Source organism: Rissa tridactyla, chromosome 1 (genome assembly GCF_028500815.1).
Source record: "Rissa tridactyla isolate bRisTri1 chromosome 1, bRisTri1.patW.cur.20221130, whole genome shotgun sequence".
Classification (NCBI taxonomy): Eukaryota; Metazoa; Chordata; class Aves; order Charadriiformes; family Laridae; genus Rissa; species Rissa tridactyla.
Window position 1 is genome coordinate 127,949,983 of NC_071466.1, and position 25,753 is coordinate 127,975,735.

The following is a 25,753-nucleotide window of genomic DNA, read 5'->3' on the forward strand; positions in this document are numbered from 1 at the left end:
AACCTCTACAAGGTAAATGGCTCATCACAGACTAACGATCTACTGGAGAGAGAACCAGGAGACCAAGTGTGCCGCTGAAGTCTTAAAGAAATATTTGCCAGTAGAGCTTCGATTCTGGTCAGGGAAATTTAGCAGCCTTAAACACCACAACTGACTAAATAAATGTCTTATAATTTTATAAATGACAGCAGGAATGACTGTAATTATGGTTATTAGCAGATAAAAATGTCTCTAAAGGATTGGATTGGGGGGGCTTATAAAGCAAAACAGGAAACAGGCTCATTGAACACATCTGTGGCGCATGGTTAATCTAAGCCGAAGCCTTGTGTACGTTTGTTTTCCATGCCAAGCATGATCATCATAAGACATGATCATATTCTATCAGTTCTAGGGGTTATAGCTTGAACTACTATAGAAAACTAGCTTAAAATTATAATCATGTTAAGATATTACATGTATTTTCTTAAAGATGCGCTTAGCAATTCTGTCTTTTGAGTGCTTCAACAATACCCCCAGAATCAACCCTTTAAAATTAACTACTTCATTATTTGTGTTGCTTAGGAGTTTTCTGAATGCAGAGTAGAAAAAAGTTTCAAATTTATTACAAGTTCTTCTCTATGACCTGCTTGCACTGCATATATTTTGATCAAAATTCCACATAATTTATTATTCTTATAGTCCTCAATAGAGTGGTAAGCACTGGAAAGAGAAAGTAAGAGGTATTAATCAATCCTACCTCAATGATTTGGATATTTAGGATGAAATCATGGACCCAGAAAGAAAACATTTACAATTGATTTCAATATATCTGGGATTTCAGCTTTCCTATTTGCTGAAATTGTAGATAATTTAATTACTAAAGCACCTAATTGATAAAATAACTGGGCAGAGGTAAATCTCACTAACGATAAGTTAACCACTAACAAAACCAATATTTACCCTTTTAATTCTCTTAATCAAGAGGAACTAGCCTTCCTGCCTTTAAAGCCACGCACCATACCTAATCTCTATACAGCTGAAAGTCACAAGACACGTTTCACAGACAAAGAAAGATATGAGGTACGGGATCTCCAAAAGCAATTCACAGGTCGGAGATCACAAACTCTCACAAGAGTCCTGCTGTTTTACTGCAACTGGGCTGAGCTGAGCTTGCAGCTGGGATGCTGGGTGAGTTGCTAATGTTGGCGTCCCTGGTCCCCCCAGTGAGGGACGGAAATGATTCAGCAGTGCCCTGTGCCAGCACAGCCCTGCTGTGCATCATACATCATCCCTCCTCAGCCCTGCAACTGGGTTGAACTTGAAGTGCTGACATGCCCGAGTATAGCTAAAAACTAAAATCTTTGCTATCACTACTAGGAAACCTGTAGATTAAAGGTCTGGGGGTCTATACAGCTCGCTGTGTGGAAGGGTAGGATATATCTGGGCCAGCTCAGGGCAGGCGGAAATAAGCCCCATTAGGGTCTTTAATAAGGGAGCTCAATTAGCTGCTTAAATATTTTAAGATCTTATGAAAAACAAAAAAATTCAGTGCAGGGCTGACTTTGTAAAGTAGTTCGGGGTACCTGGACTTCTACTTTGAATTTCATGAGAGTCACCACAGCTGAAATACTTAGATTTTTGTTCACACTCCAGAACCTGCTAAGACCATAGTTTCTATTATTTTAATATTATTATTTTCCCAACATGTGCGATTCCTGCATCAAAAAGAGCTGGCTGGGTACTATGTTTGAGATGCTAAGGCTGTATGAATTCTCTAGACATATTCACCATTCACTTGCTCAGAATGGCAAGTTTCAATGAGATTTTCCTTGCTTTAATCGGTTTGAGCTAGCTCTTTGGCATTCTCTTATAAATAATAAAAGCTACACACTGCACTTTTATAACATCATTCATCTAAGGATCTCATAACTTAATTAAGAGGGACATTGTCAAGTTAAAAATCATATATTTTTTATTAAGTAATTTCCTTATCTATGTTACTAATAACATTTTAGGCTATTAAGCTGAAACAAATTCTTAAAATCTAATTTAACATCTAGTACTAGCGTGTATATATTATATATACACACAGCTGGTTTACTTTCTGAGATATTAAAACAGATGTGCTAGCTTTACTTTTGTTTCAAGTTGGTTTCATTTACAGATTTTCATGTGTGAACAATGCTCTTCCTTCAGAGTCGTATAAACACTCCACAAGAACATTTAAATGCAAAGAAAAAACTATATTAAGATGTAAGAAAATAAAACATGTGGTTTTTTTAATATAAGACTTGCTAGGATTCAACAACAGTAAAACTTTAATTTTGGAGAAAACTATCTAACATTGTACGGTGGTTGTTTTCACTTTCTCTAAAGGGAAGGTGACAAGTACTGCTTCTGTATTGCTTGATTATGGGAGAGCACAAATCTGTTTGCTGTGAGGGAATACATCATTAATAAATTCATTCAGCTACATTTGAGCCTTTTCAGACATCCAGAAATGTGCTGTTGCTTCACTGAGGCTTAAAGCAGAGGTTCTGCTTTTGATGGGAGAAGTTATAGCATAATCAAGTTTCTACCTGTCACAGTTTAACTAAACTGTAAGTTGTTGAAGCCTACACAGCACTTCCAAAATAGACGGACAGTAGCTAAAACACTGTGGGGTCTCTTGGAATCTATATAAAAAAAGTGTAACATCAAAAACTACAGTACGTATTTTTCCAACCTTCACTTAGGGGAAAACTAAGACACATGATCAAAGTCACGCAGTGAGTTGATGATAAAACCAAAATACAATCCATAGCCCGCACCACTCACTCCTCACTAAACTACTTAGTTTCTTCCTGACATTTCAATGTATTTTATATGAAGAACAAAAAAAAGCTATTTTTCACTTGTACTCTTACTAGCTAATACAGCGAGGAAGGTGGGGTTTTGACTTCCACTAGGTCATTTTGCTTAGAAAGAGATTCCTTCTCTTTCCTCCGTTCGTTAGGTTCAGTGATCAGCCAAGCGAGTGTTCACTTGCAGATCCAGAGCTCCTGCCACACAAGCCAAAAGGAGTTTTACCTTTCATTTTGCTTTTTAATGGTCCATTGCTCAGACATCAGTCCCAGGAGACACAGTGCCAACTAGTAAACTTTTTAATCAGGTAGCGGTTGAAATGGGGAGCAGATCATGGAGTCAACAGCATTGAGTCAGCTCTTTTAAAAAGAAAATTGCAGTAAGACTGAAAATAATAAATATAAATATTAAAACATACAGCCAAAAGGCCGCCCAGGAGCCAGTGAGGAGCCATGGAAGTGTGCTAAAGCCAACTCTGAAGTATGGTGGTGCAGCCCAATACCCAAACCCAACACTGTTGTGCAGAAGAATCCCTTGGATGAGAAGCACTAGGGTTCTTCAGCATTAAGTGAGATTGTCTTCAAACTCAGGTGCGAATGCTGCGTGCTCAAGGTTAATCAGTTTTGTAGTGCACAGACAACATGAAATTAGGCCAAGGACCACCTTCCACCACAGGAAGAATTAAAGAAACACATCATTATTCTATTATATAATGTGTTTTACCTAATAAATATGTGAGCTTTCAGAGGTACCCTTTTGCTGGTCAACTGCAGGAGTGGGACTTGAATGTGTATTTGTTTGTTCATAGCCAAAACTCTGATAACCTTCAGTAACCTCTCATTCCCTGATAAAACTCTCCTTATTTCACCTTAACATCATCTTATGTCAGTGTCAAATACACCTGCATGAGAGCCATAGTTGTCATAAAGAGCAGGAAAGCGTGTCCAGGATGCTACAAAACATGGATCCCTAAGCCAGGATAAAATTTTTCCATTAAAGACTTTTCATGTTGCACCTAATTCAGAATGCAGGACAAAAAAGCTGGGAACCCATGGCGTGGGTCTGACCAAACAAAAAGTTGCATCATGGGCTTGGCTAAGTCTTTCAAATTATCGCCGTTTCATTTTCTTAATTTGTCATGCGCAAGACATGTCTTGAGAGATAGTGCTTTAGTACTATGAAGTCCTACTATCATTATGTACATGGCAGCCAAACTAGCCAGTGACAACTACAGAGAGAATAATGCTTTTCAAAAACGTATTTGTGTCTTTCTATTGGTGTCTTAAAAGTATGAGGTCTGATTACTCTGGTATTAACGTGTATAATTGTCTCATTAATCAGCACGGACCTTTTTCAACTGTATGTATGCTTCAGCAGTGAATAAATTATAACAGTGATGGTATCTTTTAAGTAAGAAAAATTTTAAACGTCACAAATACATGTCTGAAGATACCTGCCTGCCTCACTTGGCCGTTCCTAAGAGCAGAATACTGAATTTAAAAGGTAGCTTGTCTAATACAGCAAAATCAATCCTGAGAGTCCTGCACTTTGCCCGCTTTAAGGCTATGTTAATGCCCAGAAAGCAAATTTGGTCCTGTATTTCTATGCCTAGGGGGTTTTGCCTTAAAATTTAAAAACAAATCCCTAGTTCACAGATTTAAAAATATTGCTGAAGCCAAAGTAAAAAATAAAAACACAAAAAAACCCCACAAAAAAACCACCCCCAAAACCAAAAAACCAACACATTAAGACTTGATATAACTTAAGAGTATATTTTCACTGTAATTATCGAGGAAAAAATAATAGCTAACCAGTTGTACCTATTTAAAGAGAAATATAAGACAGACTGTGGGGTCTGATATCCATATATCATAGATAGGCTGAGCACACAAGGTAGATGCTCACAGTATAGTACTCTTCTATTGCTAAAAAGATTAGCTAGAGCAACCACGAGCCAATGCTCTCATCCCTTTCCACATAAACGCTAAAAAATTCAAGTTGACCATTATCCTAAAATAATCCCATTAGGCCACTGCATGGTGATACGTATTACGTGTGCCCAGTTCAAAGGTAGAGAACACAGGTAGAGAACTTGGGTTTTCAGAGCTGAGCATTAACAACAAAATATTCAGTTTCGCAGGGCTAATTACACAGGAAATTAAATGAGTTTCTACGTTCCAGTAGCTGAAAGCAAATATGATTGTATTGCGCATCTTTCTCTCCTTTGCCCATTATTTTTTGGGCTTACACGCGCACTATTTCTCATCCTCAAATATGCACAGTCTCATTTACTTTCTCCCTCGCTCTTGCATTCCTCCAACCTCTCCATCCATAACCAGCTACCTACCCACGGTTTTACCAGTTGTTCATGTTCTCCCTTCCCTCTTTAGCCATCACATGAGGCCACAGCAGGGCCTTGTTCCCCCGGAGCCACCCTCCTGTCTGGTCATGGAGAGTCACAGTAGGGCAGTAGTTGCTGCAGGAATTCCCAGCTGGCAATGAGCTCCTCTAGGGTTCATGCAAAGAACTGAAACACAGAGTCACTTGGTCTGTGTTTGACTGAGACTGCCATCAGACAATATAGCCACTAATTATAGCTTTGCCTCGTCCCTCACCTCTTCCTGAACCAGTTTCTTCTCTTCCCTATGAAGGGAGCTAACAGCAGTGAAGTACATCCTTCGGGTATGTAAGGAAGGCCTCCTTCATTAAATGCTATGAAGTGTTTTGATATCCTCAGAAGCATGGTGTTATTTAAGTGCTAATCACTCTAGTCTTCAGTATGTCCAAAATGATTTCACTTGTTACCAAAAAGCTCCGTTGTCACACATTACATTGCCATTGCACTGAAAAATAATTAACAGCCTACATTTTGGGGTCCATTATTTGAGCTGTCTGACGAACTAGGGAATTATCCAGAATTCCCAAGTTTTCAACGGCGAAATTAGAAAACATTAAAAAGCTAGGCCAGGGAACAGCTCTATGAAACAACTCGAACAAAGAATGAGAAGAGAGACCATTCCTTTCAAGCACTAAGACAAAGCAGTAGGTAAAAGTCGAAGTAATCTGATGTAACAAGCAATCTATATGATAATTTAAGAAGGTAATCTTTTAGATGGAGTCCCAAAGATTATCAAACTCAAGTATTCAGTAAACCATTCTTAAACAGCTAGAAACCCAAAAAGTTACGAAGAACAACACATAGTGCTCAAAACAGAAGGTGTAACATATGGCTATACCATTTTATATGTGAAACAACACGTAAAACCTGATGTATAAAAGAGAAGCAGTCTCTAGTACTTGGAGCACTAGTAAATGAGGATTTCCCTGTCTCCCCTCTTGGTTGTTCAGAACCACTTCACCTCTTTGCTTCTCTGGATGCAACCAACTTTATCAGCTTGAAGTCTAGCTAATACAAACACTCTTACACATGTAAGTCAGAGTCAATATCCTTGGCTGACCCCAATGAAATCAGGTGGGACTGAAACTCTGCATCCAAACAGACCTCAGACTTCAGTGCCCACCAGAGTAGGACCTGCATGACCTCTTTATCCTTCAGAGTTCCCAGATTCAGTTAGCTAACATTGGGCAAATACTTTGGTTGCCAAAAAACCTCATCAACCCCCCCAAACCCCTAAAAGAAAACCCCACCGCAACAACAAACCTAAACCACAAAAAACTCTAGGTAAAGCACCAGTGGAACAGAAAATTCAATAAGTAAATAAATAAACAAACAAACCCCCATGCTTTCAACAGCTATATAAGTAAACTGCATATTTGCACAAGACCAAATCCTTAGCTGGAGGTAGCAGAGCAAACGTCTTGCAAAGGCAGTACAGGTACGTTAAGAACATGAACACCAAGATCAAACTCTGTCTCTGAGGAACAGCACTCTGGGAAGGGGCGTCTTTCAAAGACTCTTTCCTTACATTCCAAAACCATTTTTTCTTACAGTCTCAAAGCTGTAGAAAGTCATCTTTCTTTCCTTTCCAGTTTCAGCTCCTGACTTCCAGCACTGCTGGCCAGGCCGGCACCCAACGCACTCAGTTTCTAGCCGCTGTGGAATTTCTCACCCTGGCACCACATGCCCAGCTGTGCTCATGGAAGTGGAAAATCTGACAGCATTGTCTGAAAGACACAGCTTGGGATAATTGTGCCTCATAGTTCCCCTGTCAGTGAATATTATCATATTCCTCTCACAGGACGGCTACTGTACCTTTCCTATTCCTCTGCTCCCAGCCACAGAATTCCTCTTTGCCTTTAAAGCAGCAGCAAAGTATGTTATGATGTGAGAAAAGGTTTAAAAGTCCTGTGCAGATTAAAGCTAAAATCTCCATAACTGTACCTGCTTTAACAAGTTCTTTGTGTGGCATAAACATGGGAAGAGGAGGAAAAGGGAACCAAAAGGTACCTATGTTTATGTAGCAGAGATGGATGTCCTTCATGCCTGTAAAATCCTTATTTTATAAATACAATATATAGATTAGACTTGTTTTAATGCAGGAAAGAAAAATCACTATTACACTACAAACGCTTCGGCATAAATTTTAAACAAAACATAGAAAGAAAAGCTGTGCAGCAGCTCACAGCCAGGCACGTATCTGGTGCACACACACCAGATCCCTGTACAAGGAATCATTTTCATCACAGATCCATGCTTTCTACCTTCAGTTCAACTAACATCATTCATCACATCGAACCTTGGTATCTATCTAACCTTGGAAGGGTGCTGTTACCAACGTGCCTGAGCTCCTCTTGGACTTCCAGTGCCTCCACCCTGCTGGCCCCTGGGGAAGCAGAGCGCGCTGCTTCCCCACCGTCCTCTGGGAGAGTGGTGGCAAAGCATGAGAAACAGACCAGGGCTTACGTGTTTCAGGTGACAACTTCACCATCCAGTTGTTCTCTCAAATGCATGCCATGAGGTTTTATTTTTAGGGACGCAGAACTGAAAAAAAAGATGCCAATGAAAATCCCACTCACTCCCATGGGACAAGGACTGGCTGCACTTTCTAACGTTCTTCGCTGATTTTCCTCCCCTTCTCCCCATCCCCCACCCCAACCAGTGATTTCACATCTGATTACTTGCCAGTCATTGCCTTTTGTTTTTTAGAATGCTAGCCAGTACTTAAACATTAACTTCACTGGAGATTGTCAAACCCAAGGTCACGACTGGAAGGCCATTCTCTCTGCTGCTTCCTGCCATTTCTTTTGCTACAGGTAAAGGTGCCGTTGTTATTCTGAGAAGAATAAACAATATTGCTACTTTACCCAGAGAACCTGAATGGCAGCTCCTCTGACCAATTTTCAACCCTCATATTTGTGTATTTGCTGCAATGGCAAGCCTTATGCTGATCTCATTTTAACACTTTTAGGTGAAAGCTTGGGTTAATAGAGCAAATTAAGCTACAGAGTTTCATGCCACCTTGGTTGGTTACAGGCCAGACCTAAGCTCCCCTCTGAAATGGAGTTCAGTCAAAATCAAAACCATTTAACTAAATCCACTCAAGGTTTACACTGGTACCTCAAAGTAACTTTGGTGATCCCGAAAACGTAAATAAATAGCGGATGCCCAGGTGTGGGAAGCAATGATTAAGTGATATTCTTTCTTTTGATTAAGTAGAACAATATCTATAGTCTCCCTCTCTTTCATCAGTCCAAACAAGTCTCCCCTCGCTCATTTCTACAGAGAAGTACATGTAGCCTAGTTATTCATGTATCAATGTGTCTCTCCCAAAAATCAGTCATGATGTGAGGTGATTAAGAGATACCTTAAAGACCTTAATACCTTAAAATAGAGCCCTTAAAACGGAGGTGCACACAATCCCTAGGCATTTTATGAAATTTAGGCCAAAACATATATAAGACATGCATAAATAATGCATGCATTTAGTGCAATGGAAGCCTTTCCTATATATTTTGTACGTTATGAATTGAAAGAAATGAAAAAACATGAAGTAGATACAAATACATGCACACACAGAGAGAAAATTATGTGGCCCTTTCTAGCATGAAAAGGAAATTATTAAAAGTTGGATAAACAACAACGGAGGATATGACAGGGGCAGCTGGAGAACCACACTGGGGGACAGAACTTCTAAGTGAATCCACACAAAAAAATGTCTCCCCTGACAATCCGTTGTTCTTCAAAGAGAATAATGATTCTAGAGATGAGTTTGCATTTGTCTTTGGATGTCACAATAAATGCTAAGAAAGCAGCTGAATGAGAGTTATTATTTCCTCTGAGCAACGAAGGATTTGGGTAGACTGTCAGAACACCAGCACCCGCAATCTGAGGGCAGATACAAAGCAACAAAAGCTAGCAGGAAGCTCAAAATCTGTCCCGGGCCCTGGGAAAGGAAGATGAAAGAGGCCATGGGGCAAACTGGAGATCTGAGAAAGGTAGATCTAAGAACCACAACTGCAAGGCAGCTGTTAAATCATGAGGGAAGTAGGAGCAGTGTTTGAGAAAGCGATCACAGGAGGCATAATGTTTTCCAAGACCAACAGAACATAAATGCATGAGAATCAGCGGAGAATGTGCTCCACAGTGGTCTATGCTACTTAGTTGGAATAACTCAGCCGGTTTGGGGGTACTGGGGCTGCATCCAAGTCCTTACCCTAATCACACGCTCGCTGCCCTGAGCACAGCAGAAAGGACTAGTAACCCCTCAGTGCTCAAGAGTATCAACAGCTATATTGTGGGCTGCCTAATCCTCCCTCTCTAAATGAGCATACTGGGCAGAACATAAATCCAGCCCTACCTCTGAGTAACAAGATGCTTTTCCAACTGGCCTGATGGAGTACTTGGCCTGATGATGGCTCTCACAGTCAGATGTGCAATCTACCCTCTGGCTCCCTGTTGGTTTGGACTCATTGCCTGTACTCTAATACCCAAGACTGCAAGAGATAAAAGAGCGGTTCTTGTTTGACTGTATAATCGAGTATGCTACAGACAATAGGTGAGCTGTGTCCTTGCACCTGCTGCTTCCAGAACCAGCCCTTTCCACCGCACGCTCTTCCCTGCTCCTATATGGAAGACACCTATAAATGCCACAAGAAGTAACCTTTAAAGCTACTGTATAGCAGCTGGAAAAAAAATCACAAACTGACCCAAGAAAGTGGGATGTATCCGCTCCCAATTGGCCGGATAGCTTTGAGGTGTTAAGTGTCACAATGCTAGGGAACCTGTGTCATTATTTGCTAACTTCTATGGTGCATTTTAGTATCTTTTTTTAGTCAGAACTAAGTCTAAAATGGACTACGGATTGCATTACGAAAGCATAAAAATATTTTTTAAATCCACAGCCCTGCCTCCCGCCCCCATGCCACTCTATCAAAACATGCACAGGAAAATGTTTACAAGTTATAATCTTCTCAGCTAGGCTTAGTTTCCTGTATACATTTCAAATGCAGTGTCTTAAGAACACACACATACAAAAATCTAGGAATGCAGGTGGGGTCCACACAGACCCGAGCTCCAAACTTTAGATGTGAACCACGTCATCTTCCTACATGTTGGCTTTGATCTTTCAGTTTGCCCCATTACAGTGGGGAGAAGATAGGAGACGAAGTTCAGACTGAAGCCGAACAAGGAGGAACCACAGTGGAGTGCTACTTTTTCTGTATGTGAAGTTGCTCACAATTAAGGGGAACTCAGAATCACAGTTTAATTTGGCATTTTCAGAGCTGAGATTTCTTCATTTCAAAGACTGAGCTAAGTCTGCAAATTTCAAAGTATCTAGCACACTATAAAAAACAAGAAAATGGAGCAATCACCAGAAGAGAGAGTCAAGTGCTTAAACTAGGACAAAGTAATAACTGACATGGAACTGGGACTTTCCCCCTGTTTTCACTCTCACAATCCTGTGGTAAACCCTTTCACTTCATCTTTGATTTAGGAAAAAATTATTGAAAACTCTCGTGCTCGGAATGAGCATATATTAATCTTTTGTTCCAAGTAATAAGGTGCAAAGAAACATAGTCCTGGCAGGATACTAATTTCTGATGTTGTCAATTAAAAAACTTCTCCTGGTGTTTTGAATGGAAAAATCTCTCAGAAAGTGTTTTTATCGAAGCACCCAGTTCCAAGTCCTGGATTATTAGGTTAAGCTCCATCAGCAGAGAGACCAATATAAATGCTTTTCATACCATCTGCCTCAATGCTTTGACAAAAAAATAAAGAAGAGAAGAAAATATGTAGGTTCAAAACTCTCTGATTTTAACCTGTTTCCTTCTAACATAAAGCTGGGAAATTCAGGTTCCAAAACCATAAAAGGAAAAACACTTAATGGCTTTTTTTTCTTTTTATCTTTCCTCAAAACATCCAAAATCACCCAGTGTTTCCAGGACCTGATTTCTTTTTATATTTTAAAATCAGAAAAGCAGCTTTAGGTAAGTGTAGGCACTGGCAAATTATTTTCGCCACTCCCTTCTGCTGTTCTGAAAAGAGCTTGTTACAGTGCATGCATTTTTACCTAATGTTTATTAGAAGGCTCTATATAATTACCAAGGTTTTGATTTTCCTGTTTAAAAACAAATTAGGGTGGTGTGCAGGGCCTTGCAATATTAGGAGGCAACTCCAACAGCTAATGATGGAGGACAGTGCCTCCGTGAAGGCGTTAGCGATCCATCTGGCCAATTAAAGAGTAACTTAGTCAGAGCCCGATACTATTTCTCAATTATGGTGGCTGTGACATTGAGAGTTGAGAAGCAGTGAGATTTGGTGTGAAACGATAAAGTGAATCCACACAGAGAAAAATGGGGGGGGGGGAAAGCTGTTGTAACCCCACAGCAGAGAGGAAAGAGAAAACACTACCAGCCAGAGATGTACCTTGACTTACCAACCAGAAAGCGGGACGGACTTTAAAGAAAACAAAACAGCTCAGACATGAAACAAATACCGATATAGTCTGTCTTGCTAGAGATTTGTGATTAGAGCCTGCAAGTGCTACACAATACGAGTACAATTATCGTAGGTCTCCTCTCCCACAACAAAGATAAAATTCTCAGTGAGCAAAAGACAGCATGTGCTGTGGCTCTTCTGGAGCAAAGCCTGTGCTGGCCAGCCAGCTGTCCTCCGTCGAACATGCTTAGCTGATAAGTCCTGCTTGTCTTTCCCTCAGCAGGGGCACTAATTTGAGTTTTTCTCCTCTCCTTAGATACCCGTTTTGTAGAAAACGAATTCTCTTCTCATTTCTTTCTGACTTGGCTGAAAGGGATCGGCATGCTCAACAGCTATGTATGGGCGTGACAGACTGTCCCATAAACTCAGATGAGATAACTTGGCAGAAGCACTCCAGAAATCTGGGGTGTTTAAAATCTGGAAGTGGATCCAAACTTTAGCTTAAGCTATGCCTAAGGTAGACAGAGACCAAGGCTTTGTTCTGTTTGCTGCTTTCCCATTCGGACCTCCATGAGGTCTAACCATGTGTTGATTTCTCTTGTGGCCATGACAGCAGATGCAGGCCAGCCAGATCTGCCGTGGCACAATTTGGACATGGGCATCCCATGGGACTTCCTAATGCATTTCATATCATAGACTATTTTAAAAGGAATTTTGGTTTGTTTGCTTGTTTTTGATGTTTGTAGCATCTTCAAAAGCACCTAACTTGAACTCAGAAGTCAATAATAGCATTTCTTCCTGTCTTTTCCCACCTGAGAGACTTTTTCTGCCCCCACCTCTAGGAGGTTAGCACATCCCCTCCTTCCCACAGCCAGTTTCCCGTGCTGGCTTCTGCTCCTTTCTCTCATCTTCCATCCGTGACAGAAGGAGTTAAAACATTGTACTGCTTTCCAGCCAGTACCTTCTCAAGTACGTCACCCCTCCCCACGCATGCACGAGTTGCGCTGCCCTCCCTCTGGATGGTTCCACATATCTGTCCTCTGAAGTTACAGAGATGGGAATGATTTTCCTCAACATGAAATGCTGTATAAAGAGTGTGGGTGGGAAATATGCAGTGTAATGGAACTGAAACCCCATAAGGGAAATGAACGCAGGCAGCTGCTGATACACTATTTACTTGGATAAATCATCCATTTTCCTCCCGGGCAAGATGACTTGAGGTATCACCTACCCAGGATGGCAAGTGCAAATATAAATAATAAATAAAACTATCTGAGGAAGAATTCTCACTGTAATGGGTTTTGTAGGGAACTAAGTTTCAGTTAAACTTAATCCTTGCTGTCTTCTGTGTCTCCAGCAGCAGAAACATCTGGTCGGTTTTAGATTCCCCTTGGATTCCCAACTTCAAAGGGAGTTATAAAGAATAACAAATACATGTACTGGCACTGAAAAAAAAAATTAGAGCAGCAGGAGAGAATGGTAAAATTGTCCTTATTTGACTGCTAGTGACAGGCGCCACAGGCAGAACTGTGAGAAAAAATCTTAACAGCTCAGGCAAATAAGCTTTTTTATTTTTTTAATGACTGGTTCTCTCTACTAATGACGCAGAAAATCTATGGGATCTGCCCCATAATGGCAAGAAGCACATGTGCCAAGGAATATGCACGCAAAGGTATGCAGAAAACAGATTTCAAATCAGATATGTATTAAATAATAGGCAGGAAACCAGGAACTAAGTTTTGTTCCCAGCCATTTCACCGAGAGTGCCCTGTGTATATCGTTGGTTAAATTACAGAGGTCCAAATTTTTGCTCTTTAAAGTCAGTAGGACATTGTAAAGCGCGGTCAAAAACAATGACCGTCATATGCACTTTTCAAATCCTACTTCTAAACCTCCAGGAACAGGGATAGGTAAGCAAACACAATAACAGATGTCCGTGGCTCTGTGTCTTTCCTCCACTCTCTGGTGGCTGGAAAGCGAATGCCGTGCTCCCTTTATGAATGCAGCACTACCAGCAACAACTTCTGACGTGTTTCTGCCCTTGTGTGCAGTGAACAGAAGCATCTAGCTTCACGCTGGTCTTCTGAATCAGTGCACTTGTGAAATAATCACATCCTGTTCCCTACTTCACCCATGCAGCATCAGGATCTCCTTTATCCTTTTTTGTTCCTCATGTTTTACCATTTCAGTCAGAGGGTTACTAAAATAAATGTAATGTGAAGGATGCGTGAGGATTCATCAACCTGTGTGAAGCCTCCTCTCTGCTAAACATTAACTCTTGTTGTATGAACATTAACTCTTGTTGTATGAACACTAAACTTGCTACCCTCTTTCATCAAGAGTATAGACTCCTAAATGCCTGGTGTCATGTAATGCAAATTTACAAGATGGATGCCAGAGAGGAAAATTACAGAATAGGATTTCGCAAATAGTATTCAAACCACAGCCATACCTCTCACCTCCACCTACAGAGAGCCCATAGAATATAAGTTTTGAAGGTAGTCATCAAATAAATTCCAATGATTCCTGAATCAAAGAGACTGATCAACTTGCGGATATTTGACTGGACAAGAAAAGCTGTAATTGGCAAGTAAATTACTTGTTGCAAATAATTCATTCAGCTCTGTTGCTGGAGTTGCAACTGTGACCTTATTTTGCCTTATTATGTCATGAGGTAAGCAGCTTCCCGTTGTTTCCTCTTTAAAGATATTTCAGGATCTCTTAAACGCCCCACATAACAGCAAGATCATATCAAGATTTTTCCATAAGTACAGTAATCTCCTATTTATATCAGAACTTTCAATCTCAAAAACCCAAAGTTCTTGTACAATGTAATGGTCAAAGGACTTCTTCAACAGGCTCTTTAGTAAAGGACCCTATTCCCAAAGCGATTTCTCACTAAATATTAGAAAACTGTAAGTGAAGATGCTTTATGAACTGCTATAGAAGTAGGAATTAAAGAACATACTGTGAAATTTGTCATCCTCGAGACAGAAATCAGCAATTTCTGTAGCTCATAGTGCAGCACTATTAAACAGTTGAATCTGAAAAGGGGATCCAGAATTAACCTGAATGCACGGCAGAAACAGGATGAGTCAGTTCTATGTCTGGTGTACTGCTAATGGTTTTGTGGGAGTCGTGGTGGGATAAACTCATCTCTTTTGCCCAGGAACTACCACTGGAAGCAATGCTACGTGCAGTAGGATCTCTAGTGACATCAGACTGTTGGGACTTGTGAAAGATAATACTTTTGGAAGTGCTACAATCCACGACATACTGACGCAAAATTAACTTTTGAGAAAGTCTCTTTGACTTCTTGACCTGAAGACCTTTGACTCTTGAAAGGGGGCCTGCCTTCCTAGCAGGGCTCAATCACCTTTGTTGCCAATATCCTCCTATTAGGAACCCCTTCAGATTAATGTTTACAGCCTCAACTGGCCAGCAAAATGGCCTATTTACCTCTACAGACAGCAAGGAAAGATAAAAAAGCAGATCGGGAAATCTCAGGCGGTTGAAAACTCATATCCAAGGGGGGATTTCTTCAAGTAACACTTAATATCAAGTTAAGTTTTCTGATTTCTGTATTTGCAGTTAGAGCAGCCATACTGCCGATGTTGATTCTGGACTGAAGGCAGCACGGGCTGCGATAGCTTGAACGACAGTCACGGGTTCTGACCGCATCCAGCAGTTTAAGTGGAGAATTTCCAATATGGACTTGATCCCCAGCCTGCTAAGGCCAAGGAGAGAATTTAAAATCAGGCTCCATACACGTTCCAAGGAAACTTCATCTCTTTTTCTACAATAAACGCTATATACAGCAAAATACAGTTCATTTGAAAACTATACAGTCATACCTCTGGTCTACACCCCTGAAACTTCGCTCCAATACCCTGCAGAAACAGCCTTGACTCTCTGAATACTGGCAAGTAAGTATCAGGTAGAAGTGAAGGCTGAGAGAGATGTGTCAGCATTTGACTATTACACATAGTGAGGGAAATGAAAGGTACTGAATAAAGGAAGGGAAGGCAGAGTAGCTCTCTCTACATTTGCTACAAGTTTTTAGTGATACAAATCTTTCCAGTTAAATGGTATCTCTGAGCTTGATGCATTATTTATTAAAGGCAGCAGCACAACAAAAGGGACATTGGCTATCAGTTCTGGGACACTGACTAACAAACACTTCAGTTACATCCCAGTATTTCTCCAAACACCTTTATAAATGTTTCTTTACATCCTGTTTATAGCATGTTACATTCTCTTGTGACTAGAGCTGGAAGACCAGATCCTGAATGGTTTAATAGTTTCTTGAGTTACCTTTCCTGTCCTCTTACGTGTCTGTAGGCATTCAGGCACAATGCAGCAATTGAACATAACCATCATAAAGACAGTTCAACTGCTGACCAACCCTCAGCATGCACATATATGCTAAAAACAACCATCCCAATAATATTAGCCAGCTAGGCAAGATCTACAGATGCTTTCTGTTTGCTTGGGATATTTTACTGCTTATATTATTATCTTCTGGACGCGTGCTGCTCCAGTAGCATGCAGGAAATATTGTGAGTGTGTCCACAACATAAACTATTTTATTTATTTATTTATAGAGCTCTGAGTTGGGAGAGCTTTTATTTTTATATTTTTAAGGCCTAAACACATCAATATTCCAGCTCTTCATGTCCAAGATCAGTGGAAAATATATTCTTCACATTAAATCAGCCTTCTTAAGACTAAATTCAATTTATACTGATATAGCAGCTTACATGCTTAGTCACGTAAAAAATTCTGATGAATACAGAAGACAGCTGTTGGGACAAAGCATATCTTCCTGTCTGTCTTGTCACAGGCCTGGAACTGAGAAATACCGAACCAACTACACTATTGTCCAAATACATATTTATTTAAAAACAGCTTTTCTGTATCACAAAATACCCCCCCTCCAGGTTTGAAAAACAGAAACAAAAGTTTAGGTGGGCTCACAAATGGAAAAGCTTTTCAATTTGTAGTACTGTGTCATCTTTCGTTGACCTCCGACTGGAGCAAGAACTCCAAAGTTTGCAGAGCCACAATTTCCCCTGAATGGGTGTTCAGATGTTGACTGTTCTATCCCTAACTTAAAAAAGTTGCAGTGCCGATATTCTTCAGGAATACAACGTTGCTGTAGCTAGCCAAATTTAAGAAAGCCAGATCTGAATAATGAAGGTATCACAGAAGCGGGTTAGTATCTCAGTCTTTGCCCAAAAAATAAGGATCATCACGCTCTTGAGACGAAGTCAGGTGCTTTACATTTTCCAGCAATGGAGCAATCTTTAACTACGTTCTTTGCTTTTAATCTTCACCCTTGCTCTACTTGTCCAAAATACCCCACTTAAATTCATGTTTTTCTTTTGCAGGGTCCTCCCACTGAGATGGATTTAGGCCAATCCTGAAGAATTTAAACTTAGCCAAAACCACAATCTAAAGTAATATGCCTCCAAGGCATATACCATATTGTGGCCCTGGACAAGACTGCTGCCAGAAGAACTTTACTATTTAAGTATACAGATTCTACAGGGGAACGGTGAGTAAAAAACATCCAATATATTAGGAAGAAAAAGAGAGAATAATTTGGGTGTTATACAGGGCAAGGAAAGACTCAAAGAAATAATAGGAAAGTGCTCTGCTATGGGAAGGTCCCTTTTAAATCAAATCTAAGAAGCAACAAATGGAAGTGAATACACTAATGTTAACTGTATAGGCTTTACACTCACACCATCATTACATTCAATGTTTGCTGACTTTGCAAGCAATTGCACTGATAGGCACCCCAAATTTGAAAGGTTTGGTCCATGACCAGCCCACATAGAAGGAAGCCAGGAGAGCTGAAATAGTATCAAAAGCTTCCCAACTTGCTGAGCATAAACACAGAATATATTTCCAGGGTTGCAGAGTACAGAGATAGAAAGTCCCATTATGACATCAATACAAGAAGACCTCAGCATAGTCTAAGGGTCCTCATACATTTTAAACTTTTTGTTGATTTAACAGAATATGACAGATTTCATAGATTTTTTAGAACACATTTAGTAGAATTCTGATGAAGCACTCCCCTAAGCACCACCGAGAAGAGCCCAAACACAACCTAACGTTTCTGCTTTATAGGATAGCTACAAACTTTGAAATTTCCTTTTATTTCACAGTGGAATCAAACATTGCATTGCAAAGTTGCCCATGAAACAAAAATAAAAAATAATTTCAATCAACTGAATGTTTTGACAAAATAATTCAGTTTTGATTGTTACTTTCAGTTTTGATTTAAATTTTATATTAGAACATAGAATACATTTTTGAAAGAGAAGTTTGAAACAGAAGTACTTCTGTTCCAGAAATGCCAAAAAGCTTTATCTGGAAATATGAATAATGAAAATAAATACGAATCCTGGATTCCTGGAGTACTTTTTTTTAATGAGCCAGTATTTCCACAACAAGAGACTACCACTAGGTATTTATTTTAATGCTTCTGAGTCCTGACCTTCAGTACTCTTTAGTAAGCCTCAGAAGCTTGTAATACCTCTGCAATACTATCAATATATCAGTGACAATCTAATTATTATTAATAATCCAGCTGGTATGTTGTTCTTGTCCAAGAACCGGTGGAGCTTACCGATGTATGAAAGGCAAGAGGCTTTTTCAGACAGTCATTTATGTAACAACTAACACACGTCTTGTTGGGTCAAGTACCCTTAATTGCTATTGCCATTTGGGGAAGTATTAAGCCAGTTCTGAGCAGAATAAGGCAGCAGGTTGAAAGTCACAGAGAGTCCTGTGGAAGAATGCGGAGTGAGAAGTGAGGGGAATGCTAGTTGTTTCTGCTCTGTCCCTGTAACCTTAAACATAACTGGTAGAGAAATGTAAGAGCAGTTGAAATTAATACAATGTTTAACATCTAAGAATTCCTTTTTCTTTAACCATTTGCTCCAGCCGCTAAGGCGGCTCTTGATCACTGCTTATACATTTCTAAATGAGTAAAATGCAAAATACCGTGAAGTCATGTAAAGCTTGACTGAAGCAGTGAGGCAAATCCTGGCCTAAAACAGGAAGAATTCAGGGATTTCACCTAGATCAGGTAGCAGCAAGACTGCCAATTTATGAAACTATTCACTTAGGAAGAGCAGAAGGGGAGCTGAAGTACAGCTAGGCCTTTGACTGTGAGACCACATCATTCCCAGTGATCGGCATCCCCTGGCTGTTAGAGTGTCGAGATGCTTTGGAAAAGCAGTAGTCTCCCGTGCCATTTGGTGAAGGGATTTTTGTAACACGGACAGAACCTCAGGAAGAACCAAATAATTTTTCTTTCTTATAAAGCAAATTTCTGAATGCAGTGCTTGGACCAGAAGTCCAAGGATTCAAACAACTGTGCTGCTTAGTCCCCCAAAAAAGCACTTTCTAACTGGAACGTGAACCTACCTACTACAACATCAGATGCCATGCTTCACAAAGCAGAGATGAGGAAAGTCTTAGGGAGAATTGTTGGCATTACCTCACCTGTGGTGTTTTTAAAGCATTAGATTTGGGGGAGGGAGGGAGGGAGGTTTTTGGGAAGAAATAGGGTGGCTAAAATGAAAGGAGTTTGGATTGCATATCTTTACAAATAGGTTATTAGCATATGAGAGAAATACAAAGGCTTGTTCAAAAGCCTGAAATACAATTACCTCTAAAAGAGCTTTTCCTGCTGCACGCTAAGCAGACTGTTGAATTTGTGTTCTTCATACTGGGCCCATGTGCTGACACCTTCCAAACTCTGAAAGGAGTTGAACACTCCTTCATCTTGTGTGTGCCTTTAGCTAAGGCTGTCTGTAACCCCTTCCTACCAGTAAGATTTAAGAGCTTAACTGCCCAAGAAAGATGACCGACTCCCTCACTCTTCACGAACTAAAAATACAGATTTAGATATCAGAGAAAACAGAAAATACCCGAATGCACTTTCATGCCTCAGCATCCTCAGCACTGGCAGTGAATGATCCTTGGGCTTAGATCCACATTAGGCAAAAAGTTTCCCTTTGCTAAACACAGTGCCTCTTCCAACTGAGGGACTCTCAGTCCTCTACTACCAGCTTCCCGCTCCCTTAGCTGGTGTCAGTTATTAAAACAAACAAACAAATGAAAAAAATCCTCCCTCCACTAAGCATCCCTCCCCTCTCCTCTCTCAACTTTCCTTGTGTCTCCCTTCATGCCTCCCACGGTTTGTTGTTTTTAAGCCCCTACACTAATACCTGCTCTCTTTGTTCTTTTTTCTGTTTGCTTAAAACTCCAGTGCCCAAAAGTGAATTTGGAGAAAACTGGCTTTCTCTAGTTGCCCCATTGTTCTTCTCAAGCAAGATCTATTTCAGATGTTTCTATTTCAAATATTTAATGACAGACCTATTCATACAAAGATATGCCAACACCACTCCCCTGTCTCTTTGGCATGATGCAGAGCACAGAAGAAGATTGTCACAAGATACAGGATTTAGTTAGTCAATAAAATCAAGTTCTAACTTATAAACAGTATGTAGCAGATTCCATACATTGCCACACTTTCCAAAAGCAAAAACCCAATAAAAAGCAGTTTCAAGAGAGACCCCGTGGGACAGATACATCCAGTTAGCACGACCACAGTGGACCCTGTCTTCCTTTCCAACAGGACCTGAAGAGAAGCCAAAGACTGTACTGAGCCTTGGAGAGTTAATTTACTTTTGGGGTCTTGTCTTCACTGCAATGGTGTTTGAAAGTACAATGCTAATGTTGCCCCCAGCATGACTCCCTCCCACAACTGAAGCCTCTTGCTCAAACTAAGTGCTATTTTAACTCGACTCTTTGGCCTAAAAAAAGATTATAAGTGTCAGCCCATGTGTTGTAGTTACTAGTGTCAGTAACACAGTGGGAACTCAGTGGTTCTCTGGTTATGGGTTTAAAGCGTTGATCTAAGACCCTGTCTTGCAACTGAGATCTAGACTAAAAACACACAACCCTTATATCCCGTTACCTACATCAAGCTCTTGCAGATAGCAGGTGACAGTCTGACATTAACAACCTACTTCTCTGCTCAGTCACTGCAGTACATTGCTGACAAATAAATACTCCAAATTTGCAGAAGAAATCACATGTGTTCAAATCAGTTTAGGACAGAGAACCCTTACCAACGTCAGCCTGTAACACCGTTCCAATAAAACTGGTTCAACGCATGTATAACTAGGCTGGTTTTAAGCATTTTTACTCCCTACCTCTGCCTACCCAGGCTATCACTGGGAATGAGGGAGGCTTTTTGCAAGTACCTTAGGGTCACTGTCTTGTGTGGCAAATCCAACTGCTCGTATCTTGACTGTTACCTACATAAACCCTCTCTTCACTCTAATAAGCTGGCATGGGATGAGCAAATCTGAGTACAGGCAACTAGTGCAAACCACCACAAAAGTGGCCATATTGTCATCTGAACATCTCATGCTCTAGTTTATTTACAGTCTCCAGGGCTGTAATCCCAGCTGGTAGTTTTAATTAGTAGTGAATGTACTTTCACAACAAATTGGACCTTCTCCTTCTTGGGCATCAGAGATCCTTTCCGCAGATGACTGTGGAATATGAAGAAACAAATTTGGGGGAGGTCAGGCAGGCAGTTGTCTCATATCATGTATCTGAAAAACTACCATCACTCTCTAGCTCACAAGAGGACTTGGCAGCAACTCAGACTATTTTGACTATCCAGAGGACTCTTCCCCCAGTGCCAGAGTAGTAAGATACAGGCATCATGGAAGCTTGTAACAAAGCATAAACTAATGCTATTTAAAAGTCAATACAAAATTGTGGACTACAAGGCCAGCTGCAGGGGCTGTATTTTGCTTGTGGGGTTTAAGCCAAAGCATGGGATAATGTGTCAAGCATCATCAGAGTACGTACGTATCTACTCTTTTGCTGTTATCGTACAAGGGTAGCTTTGCCTATTCTGTAGCCATTAGTAAATGCCTTACTATAAAACTGCAAGTGTAGCAGGGTTTTAACAGCCTTTTTCCTCTAGCTGCTCTGGGATTTTTCCTTTCTTGGCTGTAACCAGTTGCAACCAGTTGTGAATAAGTCGTTATCCCTCTGTGCAACTCGCAGCAACTAAAAGAAACCAGTGTCATTATGCAAGTTTCAAAAAAAAAAAAAAGTTTTGTTTTATGGTTAATTATCCATGGTCTATTTACAAAATAAATCAACCCATTGTGCACCACCAGGATTTGTGGCCTCATTTGAACTTTGCTTTTCATTAATCGTTTTAAAAATAAAAGCTAACTAGATTTTTTTTTTCCCTTTTTGGTTTATTACTTGCATCTGGGTATAAACTGTAAAAACGGTGAGAGAACCAAGTATGGATTATTCACCCTCAGTTTCATGACTTACATGATCTCAGTCTTGTCTTTCTCCACGTGCCTAAACAGATGCACAGTCCAAAAATTCCAACATTCTGTAAGAAATGCAATCATAAGAACATTGAAGTATTTTTTAAACTCAAACTTTGACTTATTCCAAATAATGAATTGTAAAAAGCTTCCCTTAAGAAACAAAAAGGTGGGCAAACATTTACAAACATATTTTAGCTACTATAAGAGGCCAGTAAAATTAGTCATGTAGATACCAAAGTAATACACAAATGTTTGTGAGCTCTGAGTGCAAGGCTATTTTGTTTAAACAAAACCTACTTGCAGGCAGGCTAGAGAAGGCAGAAAATGGATATCTGGTTTCTTTATAGTGCTTACAATTTATACAAGAAACCAGAAATATTTTTTTCTGAAAATGTTTTAATTATATAAGATGTTTAGATCTTGTACACATGTGATGACAGTGAACTACTGAATTTCTGAAAACTAGCCAATGGAGAGGCAGGCGAAGGACATTTTTAGCTGCTCTGTTAAAAAACGAACTGTATTAACACTTATTCCACTCCGATAGGGAATAAAATACATATTTTTATAAAACTGAAATTCTCCTCAGCTTCAACTAAGAAAGCTTGAACAATGCATCTGTTTCCATTATGGACTATTCAAGGAAAACTAAAAAATAAGAAAGGCTGATACACAGCCACAGTAAGAGCACATATAACACCAGGATACCAAAATGCCGCCTCCCCTCCCCTCTTTTCTTTTTTCCCATTTATCAGTCACCCTTAAGTGTTATTTTGCCTTTGCTATGAGAAACAGAAAGTCACGGTGCTCCACGTAATCACTAGTGAAATGCTATGGAAAAAGCTGTGCTGTCAGTAGGTCAAAAAATGTGGTTCAGCTGCACTCAAGACTACAACTTTTTACTTAAAGCTCCTGAGCTGGATGCGAGTGTAAAGAAGACGACTGCACACAGCCAACAGGTATCTTTCAGAAACTGAGATGAGGAGTTGAAGCTAAGACATTAGATCATTAATACTACATGTTATTACTAATAGGAGCTCAGGAAAGTAATTTTTGCTTGCCTGGTGGTGCAAAATAGAATCGTAGAGATTCGAAAAGTTAAAGAAACCCACTGCCTCCTCGTCCACTTTGCAGATGGCTGAGCTGCTTTAACTTTCATTTCCAAAAGTAAATTAGCTCCTACTTAAACGAAAGTAAAAATCTAAAGCTGCCTCCACCTGACTGCAAAGCAGAGCAGCCAGGCTGGGAAAGGAATGGATAGGCCTTCAAAGAAAATAAAAGCCTTTTTCAGTGACTCCTGATACGAACGCCTGCCCTTGCAGCAGTGAGCTGTGGCCCTCCAGCCGCTTTCCATTATAAATGCTAAATTGGGAAATGTTTAACATTCTTTGTTTAATCTTTGCAGTATAAAGAAAAAAACAGCTGATTCTCAGAAACACGACAGCCCGAACAACCATTATGGATCTGCCCCTCCCTTTCTCACAGCAGAACAGACCCTTTCCAGCCTCAGCAGCGACTGACACTTTTTAATCAGAAATGTATATTTACATGGATCCCAGAAGATGAGATCGAAACTTTTTCGTTTGTTTTTGGTTTTTTTTTTTAAAGTCATGTAAGGGGCCTAAGGCAACCAGGATATTTAATAAAAACTGTAAGCAGAAAAATAGTTTAAGAAATACATGTAGTGAAAACTATGGACAAAGATGGTTTCAGCTGTTTTCTGCACTGTTCTCTGTTAATATCTTTCCTCAGTCTTTCCATGAAGAGCATTATTATTTGTTTTGATTTAAAACATTATCAACGGAGTGCGTTTTTCTCTTGTTCACAGCACAGTCAAAGCAGTGAGTCCCTCTATTCTGCTGCAACCAGACACAAATAAATCAGCAAAAACTCGGGAGCGAACAATCCTCTTTGCTGCTTACACAGGCAAGCTCTCCTACTATCTTGTCTCTGCAAGAACTTCCCTAAAGGGGTGAGTTTCATCATGCGTCCTAAAAGCCAAACAAGTCAGAGGTTTCTTCAGTCAAAATTATGAAATAATACCCCAAATCGAGTCTCCGCAGAAACTGAACTGTTTACAGTTAGTTTTCTTACAAGATTTTACCCCGAAGCATGCTTTCCGGATTACCAAGTCTAATTCTCCTCTCTCTTTTTCAAGAGGTAGAAAGGTCACATCCTAAAGAGTTGTTTTTAAGCCTCCGCATCAATAAGGTGAAGAGAGCTTATCCATCCTTCCCACGCTGGCCTTCAGTAGTCGGCAGTGAGGATACCAGACATCCCAGAAAGAAGCCCACCAGCGAAAGAGGATGTGCTCCTTCCCCAAGTGGGCATGGCAGACTGCGTGGTGCACCCTCTCGCGGGGCTCACACTGGTGTAGGCACTCCGTCCAAACAGAGCCCACTTCATTTAGCGGCGACAGGAAAATATTAGCCCCTGGGTAGAAGAAAGAGCACGGAATATCCAGGTGTCGACACTGCTCTAAGCACTGCGCTCATCCCGACAACTCCTCTACACCGCTGGACTTCAGCGATCCTCCCCCTCAAGGTGTCATGGCCCACCTGCATACATCGGATTTAACAGCGAAGACTAAAACATACGGATTCTCGGATGGGAGAAGTGAACCCTCTGCTTCGTTTGCTGTGAACATGGAAGATAGTAATTTTGAAAAGGAGGGGCGCGGGAGCATTCAGTGCGCCTGGGCCTGATACTTCTGTTACAACTACTCTAAATATATTGCTTCTCGCTTCATTTCTTACAGACTTCTCTAAGTCAAAACGACCTGTGAAACTTCTGCAGGCACTAGCAATGAATTACTGATAGTGAAGGTCACAAAATTGTCATAAACTTCAACCACAGTGTCAGAGTTGCAAAACCCACTGTTCTGAGGAAGAGAGGGAGGGAGGAAACCTTGCCGAATAATTACTAGATAAAAAAAGACTACTGTAGCTAATTCAGCACAATGCTGGATACAGCAAAGTCGTATTAGCTAGCTATTTTTCCAATATACCCAACCCCAAGCACGTGTCAGGGAAGAAAAATAATAAAATTTAACAATAAAAATTAATGTAGAGCTCTCTTAATTTTTGCTGTTGTTTTTAAACCTTTAGGGTTCATATTTAACCTTTTCTTTAAAATAACAAACATGAATTTAAGAAAACTACAGCACAGATCTTCATAGTGGCAGGGCTCAAACAGCTTATGTTTAAAAATAAAATACCAGTGTCTTTTTAAGTTGTGAAATGAAGTCTTATTCATCGAAGCTGAATATTAACATCTCATTTCAGAAACTGTTCAGACCCATCACTTTTGCCTATTTTGCCTATGAATTTAGGAAGACAGAAGTTTCACAGGTTGCATGTCTAGCATCTGGTCAAGTCAAATCACCCTCTCGTCCATAAATTAAAATTAGGTTTCCATTCTGCAGAAAAAAACAAAATTCCACCATTCTGGTCGCTGTTCAGCTGCATATATATAACCAGACTTTTAGCAGCATGCATTTCCAAGGTTTTTCTTCTCATTTAATTTGTAAATACTCAGAAAATAATTAAATGTGTTTGACCACTAGGAACGTTAGTGCTTTGTTACAGCCCCACATAAGTGTACAAAGCAAAGCTGGCGACTGAAGACTTGGGAAATTAGAGATAACCTAGTGACATGCAAAGAAAATCCTCAGTAACCGAAAAGCATGCAAATGTCT

At 40.2% G+C, this 25,753-nt stretch overlaps 1 protein-coding gene across 25 annotated transcripts in view; it reads right to left on the bottom strand.

Moving 5' to 3' along the window:
- The window catches only part of ZBTB20 (zinc finger and BTB domain containing 20), a 487,506-nt gene that overhangs the window by 212,768 nt on the left and 248,985 nt on the right, over positions 1 to 25,753 (bottom strand). For 4 of the 25 annotated variants that reach the window (XM_054214061.1, XM_054213875.1, XM_054213884.1 and 1 more), the window contains one exon: positions 22,055 to 22,118. The exons of 20 other annotated variants lie outside the window; for them this stretch is intronic. The gene's annotated coding sequence lies outside the window, so the exon portion shown is untranslated. Of the gene's footprint in view, positions 1 to 7,537; positions 7,766 to 22,054; positions 22,119 to 25,753 lie in introns of all 25 variants that reach the window. One more of the 25 variants, XM_054213923.1, reaches the window with a different exon arrangement.